This window comes from Camelus ferus, chromosome 35, assembly GCF_009834535.1.
Source record: "Camelus ferus isolate YT-003-E chromosome 35, BCGSAC_Cfer_1.0, whole genome shotgun sequence".
NCBI classification, from domain to species: domain Eukaryota; kingdom Metazoa; phylum Chordata; class Mammalia; order Artiodactyla; family Camelidae; genus Camelus; species Camelus ferus.
Window position 1 is genome coordinate 23,335,663 of NC_045730.1, and position 21,980 is coordinate 23,357,642.

At 44.9% G+C, this 21,980-nt stretch overlaps 2 long non-coding RNA genes across 2 annotated transcripts; both read left to right on the forward strand.

The window, feature by feature from the left end:
- Positions 1-318: 318 nt before the first annotated feature.
- Positions 319-11,784, forward strand: LOC116661498. Its single transcript, XR_004317380.1, has 3 exons — positions 319-511; positions 7,923-8,127; positions 10,469-11,784. It is a non-coding gene; the product is annotated as an uncharacterized LOC116661498 (long non-coding RNA).
- A 5,049-nt stretch (positions 11,785-16,833) lies between these two features.
- LOC116661499 lies at positions 16,834-21,010 on the forward strand. The gene is made up of 3 exons (XR_004317381.1): positions 16,834-17,467; positions 17,940-18,097; positions 20,042-21,010. It is a non-coding gene; the product is annotated as an uncharacterized LOC116661499 (long non-coding RNA).
- Positions 21,011-21,980: the final 970 nt, after the last annotated feature.

The following is a 21,980-nucleotide window of genomic DNA, read 5'->3' on the forward strand; positions in this document are numbered from 1 at the left end:
ATTTTTTCAGGTGCCTATTGGCCAATTGTATGTCTTCATTGGAGAATTTCTTGTTTAGGTCTTCTGCCCATTTTTGGATTGGGTTTTTTTTTTAATTAAGTTATATGACCTGTTTATATATTCTGGAAATTAAGCCTTTGTCAGTCACATCATTTGCAAATATTTTCTCCCATTCCATAGGTTGTCATTTTGTTTTGCGTATGGTTTCCTTTGCTGTGCAAAAGCTTATGAGTTTAATTAGGTCCCATTTGTTTATTTTTGCTCTTATCGACATCTCTTGGATCTGGGCCAACTTTTGTGATTTGTTTTGGCCAGCAGAATGCTCTAGAAGAATAATGTACCAGCCTAAAGAGGCTTTGTGTGCTTCTGCCCAGCAGCCACATGAACAAGCCCTGGTGCCCTCGGGAGGATGGGAAGCCGAGTGGAGCAGAGGTGGCTCCTCCCACCGGGGCCCCAGCTGACCTGCCAACTGACCACCCAGGCCCAGCTGAAATCAGCCACACCTGCCCAGGTCAGCAAAACCTCCCCACAAACCCACAGAACTTGTGAGCAAAAATAAATGTCTATTGTTCGATGCCACTGAGGTTTCATGATAAGGAATGAAGGATACTGGAGGCATGAGGGAAACCAATCAGAAATGAATCTGCTGAATATAGGAAATGATTTTTTTCTTCCTGGTGGAATTACATGACCATGGGGACCAGCCTAAAGGGAAGGACATAAAAAATTTTTTTAAAAGAGGGGAGGGGTAATAGCTCAGTGGTAGAGCATGTGCTTAGCATACACGAGGTCCTGGGTTCAACCCCCAGTCCCTCCATCAAAAATAAATAATTAAATAAAGGGGAGGACATTGGCAGGAAGAAAAGGAATTCGTGAGTGTTACTGTGCCCTTGAAAGGGTTAATGATGGCTGGAATAGCAGGTTATTTATTCCACAATATTATACAAGTATTGTAGTGTTGGATTCTCAGATGAAAGAAAACTTTCAAGCAGAAGGGAGCTTAAATGGTGGTTTAGGGATGGGCTGAATGTGGGGGAAGGGTGGTGAAATGAGGGAGGACCGCCAAAACCTATGCCCTGGAGTTATTGCCTGCAGATGCCCAATTCCACCTCCAAGAGATGTATCTGAAGAGTTCAAGAGGGTTCTTTCCACTGACTCTCAGTACTTGGGAGCCTCTTCCTTGGGAGCCACAACGTAGCATGGCCAACGAATGCTACAAGTGCCCTGTTACTTACGGGCACTGGCATGCTAGCTAGACCTGAGATAAATTGATGGCATTTGTCTCCTGAAATGAGGCAAAGTCTAGCATAAGATCAGGTATTTTCTTCCCCAAAGAATAATTCCAAATGCTAACTTAACTAAAAGTTAACTTTTCTAGCTTCTCTTGACAGTGGAAGACAGATGGGTCTGAAAAGTGATGTTGCAATTCTAACAAGTCATGCTTCCTGTGAGTTGCCTGTGTGGAAGAGACAGGATGCTGTCATGAAAGCCCCCGATGTCTATGAGCTCCTGTCCTTCCATACCACTGGCTGCATACAAATTGCAAATAGTCACCGGCTCCTTTTCCACGTACCACCTCCCATCCCACATTGGCCTTCAAGAGAAACCAGATAGTTTGGTGCAGCCATTATGGAAAACAATATGGAGATTCCTCAAAAAACTAAAAATAGACTTACCATATGATCCAGCAATCCCACTCCTGGGCATATATCTGGAGAAAACTCTAATTCTAAAAGACACATGCACCCCAATGTTCAGAGCAGCACTACATACAATAGCCAAGACATGGAAGCAACCTAAATGTCCATCAACAGATGACTGGATAAAGAAGCTGTGGTATATTTATACAATAGAATACTACTCAGCCATAAAAAAGAATAAAATAATGCCATTTGCAGCAACATGGATGGACATGGAGATTGTCATTTTAAGTAAAGTAAGCCAGAAAGAGAAAGAAAAATACTATATGATATCACTCATATGTGGAATCTAAAAAAAGAAAAGATACTAATGAATTCATCTACAAAGCTGAAACAGACTCACAGACATAGCAAATAATCATGGGTACAAGGGGAAAGGGGTGAGAAGGGATAAATCTGGGAGTTCAAGATTTGCAAATATTAACTACTAAATATAAAAATAGATAAAAAACAAGTTTCTTCTGTATAGCACAGGAAACTATATTCAATATCTTGTAATAACCTTTAATGGAAAAGGATATGAAAATGAATATATGTATATATATATATATATATGTACAACTGGGACATTACGTGTATACCAGAAATTGACACATTGTAACTAACTATACTTCAATTTAAAAAAAAAAAAAAGAGTAAATGAACTAGAAAAACAAGAAAAAAGAAACAAACTAAAAAAGGCTTCTACCCTGGGTGGGTAGTGACCTGCTTTCTGCTCTCCACTCTCCGCCCAGTAATCTGGGAGCAATGCACTTCTTGTATATTTAAGGCATTTCAGGCTTTAAAAGGGCTGCCAGCAGAGGGACAGCCTGGAAATAACCTTTTAACCTCATTTATCTTAAACATAAAAATAATTCACTAGGACAGAAAGGTCTTACTTTATAGGCAAGGGAAACTGAGACACAAAAGCTCAGGGGTGACCTAGGGATCTGGTGACTAAGTCCCAGCCTGACTCCTGCATGCCCGCACAGACAGACAGCTTGCATGTGTTATCCTGACTCAGCTCATAGCTCGTTAGCCGTGGCTCTAATCTTGCATGGTGGCTGCAGAAGACAGCTTCCCAGAGAACTTCAGGAATCTTTTACTTTGCTCCCCATGAAGCTTCCTGTTTTGCTCTTTTGATGTCTTCAAGTGAGTGACAGCAGAAGAGAAGGAACGAGTGTATTTTCATACTGCTGAGTCTAATGGCAGGGAATCAGTTCCAGGGGTCCCGTGTTCCTTGACATTTCTCCACGTGGCGCTCTCAGGAAATTCCCTTACTATAGAGCCCCTCCTATTGCGATGCGCTAACGGTGCTGCTTCCATTCACAAGGATCATGGTTATATACACTCTGAACTGTGTGAATACATACATACACATTTATAGACATACCTCTCTGTCCCAGCAGAGTTCTCAGTGCAGTTACAACAGTTTGTGAATGTCTTTCCTAAGCCCCCTCCAGACGCATCCAACAGCGAACTGTAAATCAGACTTTTCCTTTTCGTTTGTTTGTTGGTATTTGGTTTTGTCGTTGTTGTTGTTGGTATTCGGTTGCAATGTGCTGAGCATTTTAGATTATAAAAAAGAGATGCCTAGAGAAAGCTTGCCCTCCCCCATCCCCCACCTCTTCCAAAGAACACTTTTTTTTTTCAATGGAAGAAGTCAAAAGCTTCCTGTGTTATTCTTTGGATGTCTCCCTACAACATTCAAACCTTTGTCTGGGCCAGAAGAAGAGTTGAGGAGGCTCCCTCCAGACTGGCAGCCAGCTGTCAAAGTCTCCTCCTCTTTCCAAGTGGAGAAATAAATTAAAGCTGACACTTGGAGTGTGTGTCCGCCCGCAGCCTTTCGAGTTGTGCTCGCCTGAGCTTACTTATTTTTGCTCCGTTGCAGAAAGATTTATGACCCCTAATTATGAATTCTGACATGCTGGTGCTACATGGATGCACTTAGATTGATTTTCACTTTCTGATGGTTTTGAAAAGCTTTCCTTTTCAATTCTCAACCCTCCAGGGCAACAAGGGTCCCTTTTGAAGGAGTCTGGCTGGTGCCACCGCCTGCAAAGCTACATTCTCACGGCTCGGGCCTAACCAGGGCCCAGGGCCTGGCGGTGGGCAGCAGCCTCAGCCGCTTTGTTTACTTTCTGGGCCCTTTTCTCTTCCAGAGAACTGACATGAATGTGTGAAAAACGTGTTTCTAAATAAAAGCTGGCCAGCAGAGTGTCGGCCTGAAAGTAAGCTTTTTAAGACATTTCAGGAAAGCAAGAATACTTCATTATTTGACTTTTTTTGAAAGATAACGGCTGATGGCTGGTTTGACTGGGAGCGTGGTGTTGGCTGAGCAAGAGGGAAATTGCACTGATTTTGCAAAACAGAGAAACTGACATGAACTTCGTGAACAACTCATCTAGACCGACATAGGATGATGTGAGACCCTGTGGTTTTCTTCTACTAATGCACAGCACGTGGCTTTTCTTCAAAACGTAAGCAAGAAGGCACAACATTGTAAACCAGCTCTACGTCAATTAAAAAAAAAGTGAGCAACAAGAGAGTCTGTTGTGGTGAGTGGAGCAGTGGTTGTAGAACTGGGAATCAACCCAGGACCCACGGGGCCTGTAGGAATAACGGGGCGCACCCTGAAGGGAAGGATGCTGTTAAGGACTTGAGCACCTTCTAAAAATCCAGGCATATTCTGGAACCTGGGCAGGAGTCTTAGCTCCTCCTTTCCTGCCTCCCTCCCTCTCGCCCGGCTTCCATTTGCAGCTTTTTGATGTGTGGACCCAATTCTTGGGGTGTGGGGTAGTGGCCCTGGTGGCCTAGAACATCACCTCTCACCCTGGGAAGCGGGGCACCCTGGGGCAGCCGCAGCCGTGTGTCAGGTTGCCCAGGACTTCCCAGAGGGTTGGACTTTTTTTTTAAATCCAGAACGCTATGAGAGACAAGCAAAATAACTTAATTGATAGAAAATTTTCAAACATTAAAATTTCTAAATCTCATTCTGATTAATTAACTAATTAAACAACAGAAATGCACTGTCACAGTTCTGGAAGCTGGAAGTCTCAGGGGGCAGCACGATTGCAGACTTCGAGCTGTTCTCGCCGTGGTGGCCGTGGGTTGGGAATCTTTTATAAGAGCGCTAATCCCATTCGTGAGGGCTCCACCCTCCTGATTTAGCACCTCGCAGAGGCCCCACCTACTAACACCGTCACCTTCCGGGGTTGGAATTACAACATATGAACATGGAGGAGGGGACACAAACTTTCTGACCCACCCAGATCCTACTCATTCTTGAAGACCATCTTATCCATCAAGTCCTTGTCCTTGGTCCAGCACATTTTGAAAAACTGACTCTGATTACCAAGGGCTTCCTCCACTGAACTGTGAGTACATGGAAGTGCATCAGAAGAGGAGGACTGTAGTGGAAGCTGTAAAGAAGACATTGCTTTCCAACCTCTTAAATGCTCCGCAGCCAGCCAACTGCTTCATCAGCTGAGCATCTTCCAGGCTGCACCCCATCCGAGGCAGGATGAAGAGCACTGCTTTGGGGTGCAGGATGTTCACCTGCTGGTTGGATTCCCCTTTTGCCACATTCCAAAACAGGACTTTGGACAACTCACTTGGAATGCTGTAATCTCTAAATTTTAAAGCAAATCTAGGCATATTATGGAATAGGAGGTGAAAAGGCTGCCTTCCTAGGGTTCTCCCTCACTCACTCCTAGGTGTGAGAGTGCTCTTTTTTTTTTTTCTGAGAAGCAGTGGCCTGTGACATTGCTCTGACTATGCCCCCCATCGTGAACAGGGTTGAAATAAATTCCCTTGCTGAAGAAGATGACTAAATTTTATTGTAAATTCAGCTTTTCAAGAAGGGAGCAAATCCAACAACACTTATTAAACAATCCACCTCTTTCCTCCTCTTTCTCTCCCTCACTTTCTGTCCTAAGTTTTATTGTTCAGCCGCAGCGGGGATTCTCTCAATGCCTGGGTCAGACTCACTAAGTCTGAATCCTACTGGTAAAGGGCAGCTCTAACCACTGGGATTTCTGCCTCACTTGCTGCAAAGATGCTTTCAAATGAAGGAGTCGCCATGAAGAGCTATCTGAAGACCCCTACTAACCAGACCAGAAAGCTTAATGTTGTGATTTTGCAATCCCCGAACAAGGATATCCCTCGTTTTCACTACACAATCCCATAAACCCCCGTATGTGAGAGTCAGTGATTCTTTTAAAGTGACAGTCACATCATTCCGAAGTCCTACTCACTTAAACCTCTCCGGTGATTTCCCATGACCTTGGAACAAAATCCCAACTCCCGCCATAACCCACACAACCTGCCTTGTCTTCCACCCCACCTTGCCGTCTGCCTCTCTCCCCAGATGCCATCACACTGCAGGCGCAGTCCTTTCCTCGCTCTTTCACAGATGTGCCCAGTTCTGTCACCTGAAGGAGTGTGCAATCTGTGGAATGTTCCATCGCCATGACCTTTGCAGAGATGACCGCTTCCTGTCCCTCCTGCCTCTGCTCAAACGCCCCCTCTCTGAGGTTTCTCCCACAGCTCTATCAGACGCCTCCCACCTCCCTCCACCCCCACCCCAGGGCTGCATTCAGAGCCGTATCATCCTCTTTTACTTCTTCATGGAACTTGACAGTATCTGAAGTTACCTTGTTCGTTTAATTTACTTCTGTATTTGCCTTGCTTTTCCCACCCCATCTCCATCCCTGAATGAAAACACGGTGCCCACAAATGGTAAATGTTGGAGAAAAGGGAACTCTCCTACACCATTGGTGGGAATGCAGTTTGGTGCAGCCATTGTGGAAAACAGTATGGAGATTCCTTAAAAAACTAAAAATAGACTTAACCTATGATCCGGCACTCCCACTCCTGGGTATATATCCAGAGGGAACTCTAATTCAAAAAGATACATGCACCCCAATGTTCATAGCAGCACTATTTACAACAGCCAAGACATGGAAACAACCTAAATGTGCATTGACAGATGACTGGATAAAGAAGTTGTGGTATATTTATACAATGGAATACTACTCAGCCATAAAAAATAATAAGATAATGCCATTTGCAGCAAAGTGGATGGACACAGAAACATACTAAGTGAAGTAAGACAGAGAAAGACAAATATCACATGACATCTCTTGTATGTGGAATCTAAAAAAATGGTACAAATAAACTTATTTACAAAACTGAAACAGACTCACAGACATAGAAAACAAACTTATGGTTATCAGCGGGGAAAGTGGTGGGGAGGGGTAAATTGAAGTCGAATTTTCAGATTCACATTACTATATATAAAATAGATAGAAAACAAAGCCCTATTGTATAGTATAGGGAACTTTATTCAATATCTCATAATAGCTTATAATGAAAAAGAATGTATATGTATAACTGAATCACTATGCTGTACACCAGAAACTAACACAACATTGTAAATCAACTATACTTCAATATATATATTAAAAAAATAACTCCACTGTGAGAGTAGAAGCCTTTTTCTGTCTGATGTCACACGTATTCCCATTCCCTGGCACAGATCCTGTTACATAGAATGAACCCAGTGAACATTTATTGAATGAATGAATGAATGAGCAAATGTGTCAGGCATGGTGCTGTTGGCTGAGGATCAACACTGAACAAAAGCTAACACCCACCTACCTCCGTGTGGCTTGTGGGCCAGTGGAGGAGACAGAAAACCAAATGCTTACCCCACAAACTGTAAGGTAGGAAGCGCTGTGACGGGAAATCTTGGGTGTAAGACAGATTTTAACAGGAGGCGGGTTTGGTGGAGGGTTCCTGGAGGCAGGGGTGAGGGGGTGTCCCTGGGGAAATGATACAATCTGAATCACAAGAGAATTTTTCCAGTTGATAATCTGGTGTTAATTGGGCAGTTAGTTTGGCTCTAAGCAGATACCCAGTGAGAGAAGGGAAGTCACACAAGGGTGGGTTGCCAGCTCGCACAGCTGCTGAGTCCCACTGAGCCCAGCGGACTTCAGTTTCACAAGGCTTTTTACATTTAAATTCACTGACTTTCCCCTTTTTCTTTCCTTATTTCTCTTTTTTTCCCTCCTTATTGTTTTTTTGTGTTTTGGGGGGAGAAAGTTCTAAGAAATTCTCCTCACCAAATATAGATTTTTTTCAACCCACATTTGCTCCCCCCATCCCCTAATTGTTTATGTTTCCAACATAGATACTTTAAACATATCTTTTCGTACCGTTTTTATCTTTTCTGTTTGTCAGACGGTGACGATTTCATGCATATGTGGTCGAAGTGAAGCTGCTTTCCCTTCTTCCAAAGCTGGTCATCGCAGGCAAGCAGTGTCGTGACAGGCTGGGGCACGGGCATCTGCAGCATCCGTCATCAGTAGGGAGGCTGGAGTGCTTGAGTCCCTGGCTTATCAAAAGGATAACATAGGCAAGTCAGAAACCAGCCAGGCTCTGCCAGGTACGTTTTTGCTTCTCCTTAAATTCTCTGTGTCCTTCCAAGGAAATTTCTTCTGCGAGTTGCCTCTTTGTTTAAAGCAGTTTCTGAAAACGTGGTGCTAAGAGCCATCTGAAGACCAGGAAGTCTCTCTGCCCCTTTTTACCTTTCCCAGGGCAGAGAGCATTGACAGCAAAGTTGATTACAGCCTAGAGATTTCAGAGCAGCTTGAGGTTTTAGCTGCTCTCACCTGGGAAAATCAGTTGTTCCTTACTTCACTCTTAGGGCTCTGCTAATGTGGGTCGGGTCTTCTTTTTAGCTGTCTCACCCTCCACCTGAGTGAAACACTGAGACGCCCAGTCTTACTCTCTTTTGAGAAACAAAAATTACTGAGTAAATGTTCCAGACCTTATTGGCTTTATTCAAAGATTCAATGAATAGGGAGGCATTCAATTTAGCAGATAGAAAGAAGCTCTGAGGAGCTGTATAAAATGAAACACTTTCTTTTCTTAATCAAAGTATAGTTGATTTACAATATTGTGTTAGTTTCAGGTATATAGCATAATGACTCACTATTTTTGTAGATGAGTTTCTATTACAGGTCATCACGAGATAATGGGTATAATTCCTGTGCTGTGCAGTAGGTCCTTGTTGCTTATCTATTTTATATATCGTAATTTGTGTCTGTTAATCCCTTACCCCTAATTTGTCCTCCCCCCTTCCCTCTCCCCTTTGGTAACCGCAAGTTTGTTCTCTCTATCCATGAGTATGTTTCTGTTTTGCTTATACATTCAAAATGGAAGACTTTTATAGGCAGAAAGGAATGAACCGGGAGGCTAAAAGTGTGTTGGTCACTTTCCTTTAGAGGATGGCAGGGGCCTATGAGTCAGACTGCCTACTGGGTGCTGATCAGGTGATTCCTGATGGATAGGCTTAAGATTCCATTTCTGGGAGAGGCCAAAACTGTAATGAAGTCTCAGTTTGGTGATGTGGGGTTTAGCGTAAGTGACTGCATTTGGGGCTGTTGTCTTGTTTTTAACACCTCCATGCTTTGATTCCTTGTACATTTCAAGATGAGGACTTCCTGTCCCAAATCAGAGAGAGACTTCAGTTACCACCAGTTAGAAAATGCTACTTCTCCAGACCAGTAGTTCAAGTACCAGCCGCTAGACTGATGCATGGGTTCCTCATTAGCCAAGTGCCACCCTTTCGTTGGATGAAGGACAGTGCACTGGAGTCCTGCTTCTGAGGAATGTACCGTGTGCCATGTACCAGATGGTCCCAAACTCTCAGGACACCAAGTGCCACACGTACCTCTAAATACGGAGAGCAAATGTCCCTTTTAGGGGCCGCAGGGTTGCATGCTAGTCAACTCTTTCATGGCAGCAACGGAAGGATGAGAATGACTGTTTAAAAGCCTGTGAACTTTGAATGATTAATTGAATGTAAAGTGGCTGTTAATTTGAAAAACACACATTTTCATGTAAAAGGATCAGATCTTTGCAGGTGGTGATTATCACAAACAAAAAGATCTGGCTTTGCGGGTAAGGATACTTAGAAATCAAGAAGAGAAAACATTCTGGGATGAAAACTTTTTCTGAAATATTTCTGTAAGTAAAGATTGGTCCTTGCTTTAGGTAAAAGTTGGAAGATGGAAAGAAAAACATATTCGGGGAAACAAAAAGCTTACAACAGGGTTTTGGAAACGAGATCTTTTTAGACAGATGGATGTGGTTTCAGAATTGTTTTTTGGAAATTGTTTCTTAACTCTTTGACCTGAAATTGGGTTTCAGATTTTTGCAGAATAAAGAATCCTTTTGGTGTTGGTTGTATAATGTCCTGTTAAGAATTCAGCATTTATTTTATCAAGAGATACATTTAATCCAATAGGATAAGAATTTTTTGACACATTTCACTATATTTTTATTTTATATTGATATAAAGACAAAAAGATAAAGGTAAGAAAAAATTACCATTAGACAACAATGGAGAGAATGACATTTTCGTTACAGCCCTCCCCTCTGACACAGTCCCTCCCCAAAACACTGACTGGACAGCTGACCAATCCAGGATGTCAGTTGCTGGTTGGGTTCCAGGTGGAATGTTGGGGTGTCCCCTGGGGCTTGTTGTGGCTGGTGGATCCATGGTAACTGGGCAGAGCCCTGGATGGGTCAGTGTCATGGAGGGGCTGCCGTCCTCTGTGGAGCTTGGCTTTGGGCTGATCCTCAGGAAGTTGAGTGCGGTCCTGGCGTTGCTGCTGCCCAATGGCCCGGAGCTCTCAGTTCACATTCCAGAGCCTCCAGTGGGAGACAGTGTTGAGTCTGCCTGTCCTCAATTTATTGATGGGTGTCTTATTTACTTTCAGAATTGTTCAATCTGTTAGAAGTCGCCTTTATGGAAGACATTAAAAGCAGCTGGCAGAAACACTGCCTGCACAGATTGAGGAGAATGCCACCTCACTGACAAGCTTTGTGCAGCTAAAAAGGAGTATGCCAGGATGGAGACACCTGTACAGAATGCCAGGCTAGAGAAGGAGCCAGTAAAAAAATACCCAGCCTCACCGACACTTACAGAAAGTTATGATGGTCAACCTGAGTTTGAGGAAGGAACTCAATTCTTTTGTCCAAGAACTAAAGAAAGATTCCTACAGTCTAAACAAGAAGAGATGGCAGAGATGCTAAAAGTGCTTGAGATTCAGGAAGAGGTCATGAGAATCACATCACAAGGGGCTTTTACAAACCAGCCAGGGGACCAAGCACCCAGTCCTGATGGTCGGTTTCGCAGGAGTGGGCCCTCCTACGAAAGCTGTACTGGCCCCACCCCTCCACTCAGGCCTCCCAGGCTGAAGTCTTCATTCATCTCCCCCTGACTGCACTGGGGCCAGTGGAAGGAGGGGGATCCCCTCCTTTGGACCAGAGTTCCTCCAGCTGTACCCGTGAGCACAGCAGTGAGCTTTTTCACGGTCAACATCTCCATCTAAAATGTACTGGAATTCCCAGAACACACCAAAAAGTGTGAGACGTTCTCAGTATTCACAGAATGCTTGGATTATCTCTAATTAGCAGTGAAAGGAATGTATTTAAGAGCCTCATCTGTTACTCAGTTTGAACTTTCATTAAGCCACATTTCTCAAGACAGTTTTGGTAACTATTATACCTCAATTGTATAAAAGAACTGTATATATGGTTTTCTCTGTACAAATATTGCATTATAATTTGATAATATATGTAGTTTATCATCATAGACATTTACTTGGCCATAGCATTTTTTCTATAGTTAAATACCTTTTTTTAAAATAGACTATATTTTTAGAGCAGTTTCAGGTTCACAACAGAATTGAGCAGAAAATACAGAGATTTCGTACATACCCCTCCCCACCCACACATGCGTACTCCTCTACCCTCAACACCCCTCATCAGTGTGGTGTATTTGGTACGACTGATGAACCCACATGGACACATTATTACTGACCAAAGTCCATAGTTCACATTAGGGTTTACTCTTGATGTTGTACATTCTATGGGTTTTAACAAATGCACAATGACATGTAACCGCCACTATAGTACCATACAGAATAATTTCATCGTCCTAAAAATTCCTTGTGATCCATCTGTCCATCTCTCCCTCCCTCCCTCTCCCCAAGCCCCTGGAAACCACAATCTTTTTATTGTTTCTGTAGCCATGCCTTTTTGAGAATGTTATTTGTTTGGAATCATACAATTTGTAGCCTTTTCAAACTGGCTTCTTTCATTTAGTAATACATCTTTTAAGTTTCTTCCATGTCTTTCATGACTTGATAGATCTTTATTTTTTACTGCACATATATTTTTAATTTACATATATGTATTGTTCATTGTTTCTGAGAAAGTTTTGAGCTTTAGCTTTTTAAACTTACATAGTTATCAAAGGAATAAAGCCAACCACAAAATAAGAATTAATTCCAAAAGATACATACACCCTGCTATTAACAGCAACATTATTCATAATTGCCAAGACATGGAAGCATCCTAAATGCACATCAATAGTTGAATAGATAATGAAGATGAAGCATATATATATATATACATATATATACACACACACACACATATATATATAGTGGAATACAATTCACCCATAAAAAATGATATCCTGCCATTTGCAGCCCTTCATTCATTTTTTTCTCTTCAAAAACCAGAATTTTATAACTAGCAGAGACATTTCCATTACATCAAAAACAACAAAATACCTAGAAATAAACCTGCCGAAGGAGGTTACCTGTCCTCTGAAAACCGAAATGACTCAAAGAAATGGAGAGACTTCTTGTGCTCTTGGACTGGAAGAATCAACACTATCAAAATGGCCACACTACCCAAAGCAACCCACAGATCCAACACAACCCCCATCACAATACTTGTGACATTCCTCACAGAACTAGAACAAACAATTCCAAACTTTGTAAGGAACCACAGAAGACCCTGAACAGCCAAAGCAATCTTTTGTAGGTCTCTTTTTTTTCTTTCTCTTTCTTCTTTTTATTCTCTTTTCTTATGGTTTGATGACTAGAGAAGTTCCTTTAACATTTGTTGTAAAGCTGGTTTGGTGGTGCTGAAATCTTTTAGCTTGTGTTTATCTCTGAAGCTTTTGATTTCTCCATCAAGTCTGAATGAGAGCCTTGCTGGACACAGTATTCTTGATTGTAAGTTTCCCCCTTGCATCAATTTAAATACATCGTGCCACTCCTTCTGGCCTGTAGCGTTTCTGCTGAAAAATCAGCTGATAACCTTATAGGAGTTCCCCTGTATGTTATTTGTTGCTTTTCTCTTGCTGCTTTTAATATTTTCTCCTTATCCTTAATTGTTGTCAATCTGATGACCATGTGCCTTGGTGTGTTCCTCTTTGGGTTGATTCTGTGTGGTCCTCTCTGTGCTTCCTGGACTTGGGTGACTGTTTCCTCTCCTAAGTTGGGGACGTTTTCAGTTATTATCTCTCCAAAAATTTTCTCAGGTCCTTTCTCTTGCTCTTCTCTTTCTGGGACCCCTGTAATGTGAATATTAGTGCGCTTCATGTTGTCCCAGAGTTCTCTTAAACTACCCTCATTTCTTTTCGTTCTTTTTTCTTTTTTCTGTTCTGTAGTAGTGATTTCCACTAATCTGTCTTCTAGCTCACTGATCTATTCTTCTGCCTCATTAAGTCTCTTCTTGGTTCCTTCTAGTGTATTGTTCATTTCAGTGACTTTATTCTTCAACTCTGTTTGGGTATTCTTTATATTTTCCAACTCTGCTAAAATCTTCACTCTGTGCATCTACACTCTTCTTGAGTTCTCTGAACATCTTGGCTGTAATTACTTTAAATTCTCTCTCATCACTTATTTCTTCTTCTAGGATTTTATCTTGTGCCTTGGCCTGTGAGATATTCCTTTGTCACCTCCTATTGTCTATCTTTCTGTTTGTGGATTCCTTCTACAGACTTTGGGATTGTTTTCTTATTTCTGGTATCTGCCCCTGGTGGGTAAGGCTGGACTAGGGGCTTATGCAGTTTTCCTGGCAGGAGGAGCCGGTGCCTGCCCACTGCTGGGTGAAGCTTGGTCCTGGATCTCTGGTGGGTAGGGCTGTGTCCAGAGGCCTTTGTGGCTTAGGAAGCCTGCTGATCGGGGAGGGGGAGCTGTGTTCCCACCTTGTATATTGTTTGGCCTGAGGCTTCCCTACAGGCTGTTGGGTGGGGCTAGGTCTTGGTGCTAATGATCCAATCAAGATGTCAGCTCCCAGGAAAGCTCCTGTAGATGAACACTCCCGGAATGTCCACCACCAGCTTTTATGTCCCAAGTGAGCTGCAGCTGTCCCCCACATCCCCAGGAGACCCTCCAAATCCAGCAGGCAGATCTGGTCCAAGTTCCTATGAAATCACTGCCTCTGTCCTTGGACCTGGTGCACGTGAGATTCTGTGCACCCTTCCCAAGTGAATGGAGACTCCATTTGCCCCAGTCCTGTGAGGCTTCCAGTGCCAAGCCCCCTTGGTCTTCTAAACCAGATGTCCTGGGGTCTCCTTCTCTTCCCAATGCCAGGACCCGAGCTGGGGAGCCTGACGTGGGACTTAGAGCTCTCACTCCTGTGGATTTGTAACAAATCTTCAGCTTGTGGGTCGCCCACCCGCAGGGTATGGGGCCCAATTATATAGCAAGCACGCCCCTCCTACCGCCCTGCTGTGTTTCCCTCTTGATGTTTCCAGTTGCAGAAGGTCTTTTTTGCTAGGTTCCAGTCTTTTTTTCAATGGTTGTTTAGCATTCAGCTGTGGTTTTATTATAGTCATGAAGAGAGGCGAGATCGTGGTCCTACCACTCCACCATCTTGACCAGAAAATCCTGATAAGAATTTTGTTTTTCCTCTTCCAGTTTCTTCAGACTGAGAGACTCTGAATTCAATCTGAGTGAAAGGAAAAGTCTGGTGTTCATCTTTTTGGGGATAGCTGGCTTATTTAACAATGGTTTCTCAATTCAAGAACTGAGGGAGCAGCTAACTAGGAAGGAAGGTATGATTTGCATCTCTAAACTCTTGGCTCAGGATGAAGTTGTGTTCATTGCGTTCCACATGTCTTCCATTGTTTACTTCAGGAATTTATAAGACACTGGAAATCAAGTGTTTCTGAGCTGTTCAGTTCCCATTTTTGCTGGATTTTCAAAATTCTGCTGAAGTTCTCCCACATGCTAGATTTCTCAATATATGTTTCTTATTAGACGGACTCCGTATGGTTAGCTGTTGCTTGTTAAAATCATTTACATGGCCCGAGGTCAGAAGGTGTTGTTTCACATTTTGCTTGATGGAAAACCTCACTGGACTCCAGTGTTTTTATAGCAGAAGATCAGTTTCAATGAAGTGGTAGAGAACTTCACTTCTAATGTGTCTGTGTAGCAATACATTCACCAGGCATTCGAATCTTCTGGAGAAGCTATAAAGCCATGAGGTCTGTGTGTGGAGTTTCGATGTGGTGGTTCCCCATCTGAGCTGGGCTGGTTTGCACGTTGTCATGTTCACGCGGCAGTGAGGGAGAAAGGCAACGTAACATTCTTTCCAAGAGAGGCAATGGAGAGGTGGCTTTTCTCGCTGGGGTATTATGTAAGAAATTAAGATGTCTGGAGGTCATCGACGGTAACTGGAGGAGAAAATTGAACTGAACAGGCTGCTTCTACTTAGAGAGGCTTCTTGAGATTATTTACAAGTCGGAGTCCAGCTCTGGTAGGGCTCAGTTTCACGGAGTCAGAGAAAAGCTGTAAAATGAGCCTAAATCACTCCATCCAATATCTGAAACAGCATGAGGTGGGCATGGGGGGAGGTGGACAGAGAGGGAGGGAAGTGAGAGGACTCCTTCCAAAATCCTCTTAAATTTATTCCTTTTGTCTTTGTCTGTGTCTCCTTGGCTCTCATCTCTTTCAATAAGTCTCCAAGTCGAGTGAATGGGGGTGAATAGCCAAAATGGTAGCCATCAGTGCTCTCTGGTAGGAAGCCTCTGGACTTAGGCGGCCATTTTCCCTTGGATCAGGGATGTCCAAAGTCACATTCTATTAGCTCAGCCGCACATGCAAAATCATAACCATAAACCCAGAAATGTGCTGTGGAATTTTCTCCAGCTCTCTTAACGAGCTTTGCAAAGCTCCTCTGTCAAGGAGAGTGGGGAATGTGTAATTTCAAACACATTTTTAATAGTTTCTCTTGGCTCTCTGGGAAGAAGAGGGAGGTGTGCTGACGCGGCTCTAGGAGAGGCAGCAACTTTACAAGAGTAATGTGAAACAAATCACCCAGGTGCTAGTAGCACTTGGAAAGCACGGGGAGCTGCCTGGGAAGCTGGGGCTCATCAGGCAAAGAGCAGCACGAGAGTTTACTGCACGGCTCTGGAAGTCAAGCCAGTATGGCATCTGGGGAGTACCAATGAAGACAGGCACCTTCAAAGATCTCTGAGCAAATCATTCTCAGTTGGACCTACTTTTCAGAGCCCCTTTTCCCCTTATGCCCAAGCAGGATTTTGTAAAACAGGAGAAAGAGGTAACAAGAGTGGGAGGGAATGGTAGCAGGTGCCAGACCACCAAGGAGCACTAGTTAGGATGATTGGAGCTCTTGGTTCTTGGCTGTAGCAGCAGACAGATACCTGGTGTAGCTCAACATCTTAGACACACCGGAGAGGATTCAGGTCCCCTCCAGAGACCAGAGAGGAGGACGTGTGTGACTCTTGGGCTTCTCTTGCCCTCCCCCCAAAAAAGACTTACCTGAAAAGGATGTGAAAAAAATGACAGGAAAACCTTATACTCAGGATAAAAGCAATCATTAAATATGAACTTAAAGCTCTCCCACCTTGGTCTATTTTCCCACCAATATTTATAGGTACCTGACCATGGTTTCTTAGATGAAAAACTCAGAACTCAGGGTCAAATAGCAGGTCAGGATATTTGAAATGGACAATTTTGAAACATCTGTGACTATGGTCACTGTAATATAGGTTTAATTCAATGACTCTACTAAAGTAATTATGCTTTTCAAATCAGGAAATGCCACCTTTATTGAGACAAAACCTTTTTGATCTCTTATCTCACTGGCAATGGAGAAGTTATTTCTTCATGATCAGTTTCAATGTCTCATCTGTTTTTAAGGACAAGAAGAACTGGTGACCTACTGAATCAAGAGGGCCAAAAAGTCTTTAGGGATCATCTGTTCCAAGCCCCTCGTTTTATAGACGATGAGACCAGGGCTCAAGGGAATGACCAAGTCAGTGGTGGAAACCCTCAGAGCCCCCACTTCTAAGCTCCATGTCATTTCTGTTACGTTCTACAGCCGTTGTATATGTGCTTCACCTGGGCTAGTTCTGCCTTGAGAGGTCTGCTCCTGGCCATGTACCCCTGTCCCCACCCAGTGTCTGCAGTAGAAGATGGCCGGCTTCACTTAACTCCTAGCATTGCACTGGGCACTGGCACTGCAGCCCAAGCGGGAAGGAAAATGTTGAGTGGGGTCTGGCTTTGGGACAAGTTGGCTAATCATGGTGAGTGGCTGGTAGGAGCTGTGAGAAAGACATGAGCTCCCTGGGGTACCATTCTCTCCCTCAAACCCTGAGTTTATCCTTCCAGCCTCCTTTTAGGTCATCTATTTCTTCCCCGTCAAAAACATCTGGTTGTTTCAAAACTGAACTTTTCATGCATTTCAGCTCATGTAGGAATGTCGAAAAGCTGTTCTGAAAAACACAGCTCCTCCCTGTGCCAAACCAGTTGGGCTGGAATGAACAACTGTTGTTATAAATCTCCACTCTGCCTCTTCAACAGCCCCAGAAGGTACAAAATAGAATGTTTCATGAGACCAGCCAGATGGATTGAATAAGACCTGCCCGGAGAAGCCCTGCGTGTTGAGTATGGAGACACTGCTTACTCTCCTCCCTCCTCTGACTCTCTTCTTTCAGACAATTTCTGGGACTGTTGGCAAGGGGACGGCATGTCAGGGTTCTCTGTGTTCACAACAAATTCTTTTGTGTCCTTAAGTGGAAAAATATTTTATGACATGGCAGAGTGACTGCTTGTTCTATGAGTGATTCACAAGGAAAACTCAGCGACCTAATGATGTGTGTCCTCGCCAAGACCAAGGCAGGGAAAGGGATTTTTAAAAAAAAAGTGACCCAGAATTAAAAGACTGAGAGGAACTTTTAAGGTGCTAGACCACCTAGCGCTGAGCTCTTCCCCCCATGGTCGATGGAGCTTCCACCTTGGCTGCCCTTTTCTTCAAACCCATTCCACAGGTCTCCTTGTCAAAAGGGTGAAATGCACAAAATTTTCTGTCTGCTTGGACTTTGTTTTAATGTTTTGTTCACCACTCCCTATTTCCTAGGATGTGTGTTCTTATCAAGATGGTCTGTTGTCATAATTCAGTGCTGTAAACAAAGGCTTCCTCAATGCTCCCAGAATCAGAGGACATGCGAGAGAGGAGACTCGAGGAGGAATCATCTAGTTTGGTGTACCACACACTGCACGATTGCTGTCTGCAAGGTATCTGTCAGTAGAAGACTTGGATCTGGTCTTGCCAGCACAGGGAGCTCACTGCTTCCCGAGGCAAAGCCCATGTCAATGATGCACAGCTGTAATTTCTAGGAGGTTCTTTGTTCTCTTGTGGAACAAGTCTGTCTCCCTGACTTCCCTCTGCAGCTCCCTCCTCTTCTTGATAGACTGTCCTCTGAATGTTTGAAGGGAACACTCACATTTCCCAAAACATTCTTTCCCAAGAAGCGCATCCTGGTTTTTTGGTCACTTCTCTTGTTTTACGCTTTCTCTTCCTCCTCTGTTTACATTCTAGTTATCCTTAATCCTCTGACCTTTTTCTTATGAACGTCGGCCAACCCAAGTCTCCTCCACCCTGTTCTGTGATTTATTTTTGGAGACTAAATGTAAGACTTTATCTTTCTTCTGTGTTAAGCTTCATTCCATCAGTTTCAGCCAATATTTGAGACTGTTGATGGCCTTTTGAATCCTGAGTCTGTCGTCTATGGTACTGGCGATCTCTCTTTATTTTATTTTATTTTTTCATTTGCAACGTTGATATTTTCTCTCTTCAAAAAAATGCCTGATAAAAAAGTTAAATTCTAGGAACAACTCTCTAGATGTTATCAGACCATGAATCATTCTTCAGATTCAATTGTTCATCAGTTCCAAATCCAGCTATCTTTCTCATCATCCAGTGTCTATTTCACCACACTGCCTATAAAAATATTGTGGCTGTTCTGTCGCATTTTGCTGAAGTCACCACATAGTGTGTCCACGGCAGTTTCCTCCTCTATCGACTTGGAGGTGTGGTGAAAAATGGAATTAAATCTAGAGTAGGAACTTATATTGGCCAAGTGGGTAGCAGCTCTCTTTTCTAAATATTCTTCTCACATTTCTATTTGCTTCACTGCCTTTGCTGCCAGCATTTGTCTTGGTTTCGCTTGAGGGTCCCTTCTCTTCCTAGCTCCAAGTACTAAGATGCTTTTTGTTGACCATCAAAGCATTTATGTCTCATTCCCTAAGTTCCTGCTAGCTTGTCCTCCAGGATAACACCCGCACTTTAATTGCAGCCTTCTGCGCCTCAGCCCAAAAGAGTGGGGCCGGGGAATCTGTGGCAACACCAGCAACTGGTGTCATTACATCTCCTGGGAGCTGCTGCTTACTCTGTAAAGCTGGCCTTCTCACAGTCTGCTTGTTTGTGTGTCTGGCAACTCTCACTGTGCACCCAGCTCCCCAAGCCCCACCCCAACATGGCAGGCGGCACTCCTGTCACCCAGCGGGAACCCTCCACGTGTCACCAGGCCAGGCTTCTTTTAGCTGATATTGGGAATAGTGTTAGGGGATTTTTGCCCTCAAAGCTCTTTCCTAAACTGTGCTAAGTCAAGTTAGACCAGTTGGGAGTTTAAAAACCGCCACCTCTTCTTTTTTCTCACTGTCTTCCCAACAGCCTCCTTCAGTAGCAGCGAGTGGGAGGGCTCATTCATTCACTCATTCAGCAAAGAGTAGGTAAGCGCCTACTGTGTGCCAGTCTGAGGCAGGCACTGGGGACTCAGAGGGGAGCAACACAGCAAAGCTCCGCCCTCAGGAAGGCACCGGTCCCACCAGGAAGACAGGTTTAAAACATATAAAAACAACAGTGAGAGAAGTGGGTTTTGGGAAGGACAAGGCTTAGCTCCCTCCAGAGGTCTGGGCAATAATGTGGGAGGTGACATAGATCACCTGAGTGGACCTGAGAGCCTTATAGAAGTCAGATGTCCCTGGGGACTGTGCCCAGAGTCTCATCCCAGCCAGCTCTTCTGTGTTCCCGCAAGGTGGAGGGTTCCATCTGCAACTTGGGGTGAAGATCTAACAGGGCCTCATTTCATAGCCCATCTCACTTTAAACTCTGAGGTTGTCACAGCCTTCGTTTATCTGTGAATATTTACCAACCTTCAGGGTGATTTATTTTTGCAGGAGAAGTGTCTGCAAGGTCTCCATCTCAACGCTGGAGTTGCCAGCTACCCCCACCGTCTTCCCTTCCTCTTCAAAACTCCAGCTATGCCCAGAAGTGCCCCCAGAGACACCCATTTGAATTACAATTCTTGACTGTTCTGTCCCAAGGGCACTGGATTTCGGAAACCAGGGCGGAAATGTTTTGGACGACCACAGCCATGGCTCGGTTTATATGGCTCGGCGAGATCAGTTGAGGGGCAGTGTCTCCGGACCCCGCTTTCCTGGGCTGTCGGTCCCCTGACCTGCAGCCTCTCGGCCCTGCAGTCTGTGCAGCTGGGGGAAGAAGAGGGGGAAAAGCGCAGGAGAAGTGCTCGCTCAGCCTCGTCCGCCGTGGGAAGGCGCTGCTCCTCGCCGGGCGCCGCCCTCTTCTCTGTCTTGCCGCTGCACGGGTCCCCTCCGCACCACAGGGCACATCCGGCTGGCGGTGGCTGCTCAGCCACTTTGTCCCCTTGCCAGGCGTCCCTTCGTCGCCCTTTCCCAGGTAGTCCCAGGGCGCTTTCCCTCCAGAAGCCCCTTGGACGCAGGTGAGACAGTTCGCACAGAGGCTGGGAGCTGGAGCGCCCTGAAACACATCTGCAAACGCGGAAAATTTCCCTTTTGTGTTCTCCCTACACATTTGACAGGAATTAACGTTTCCCCCAGGGGGGAGCCAGTTTCACATATTGAAACCAAACTTTTTTCCTCCTTGGTTTTGCTCCCTCCCTTGCTCAGTCTCGGGTTCAAAAGGAACGATTTCCTCGGAAATCAAACCACTTGTGCTGGAGGGAGCGCAGCGGGAAGCAGGCGGTGAGGACGCCCGGGTTCAGTCGGGGGGCTGTGGCCCGGGTTCAGCCCACCGTCCTGAGAGCTGCAGGCCTGTCACCACGCATATCCTGCCCTGGCGCCCGGGCCGGCGAGAGGGAGAGCCTGTTTTCCCTGGAAAAATAATAAAGTGCGGAGTCGGTTTCTTTTCAAATGGCTTCTGTTTCCCAATTCGAGTTTTCTGTCAGGAAATGATTACCTATTAGGCCTTTAAGGTGGGGGGGGGGGGCAGGAAGGGGGAGGGGGAGGAGGAGGAGGGAGGAAGGGCAGGGGGAGGGTGCAGAATGGAGGAGGGGAGAGGGAGACGGAGGAGGCCGAATTCAAGGGGTGAGCTGCGGCCTCCGCCCTGGGTTAGGCCGGCTGGGGCTGAACTGGGTGGTCGGGTCCCGGCTTGCTCCTCAAAGTCTGGCAGCAGGAGCGCCCCTGGCGCAGCAGACCTCCTGCTCACAGCTGCTGCTCTTCTGCCCGTGGTGGGGCTGTTCACACCGCCCTGGGCAGGGCTCCCTTCAGGAGGGACAGGGCCCCCCACAACAGACAGGCTATACATGAGTAATGAAGCCGGGAAGCCACTGGATGTCAGCAGCCTGGGTCATTTTAGGACCAGGGGGATGGGCCGGTGAACATCCCAGGCGTTCCTAGACAAGTCTGCTTCCAGGAAAGCAAAAATGGAACCAGGGGGCGGGGCCCGGGGCCCGAAGACAGAGGCAGGGCCATAAACATGCATGTCTGGGCAGCGTGTGTTCGAAATGGAACGTTAGGCACACATGCAGGGTACACTGGAGGCTGTTTGTGAACAATCCTCAAAGGGTGGAGGGCTCCAACACACACTTGGAATTTTCATTGGAAACACATGCACAATTAACAAAAATGAAAGCACATCTTAGAAACATTGAACTTGCACTCAAGCAATTAGCAAGCTGGTTCATTCTGATTTGCTGGGTCATGGGGCTCAGATCGCCGAATCCTAATGCTGTGGTGGAGGTAGAGGTCCTGAAGGTTTTCAGATACGTTTAAGCCCTGCGGAAGGCTTTCCAGATCCATGCTTTGGCTGGAGGGGCAGGATGAAGGCTGAACTTGTTATAGTTAGCATCCTATGATT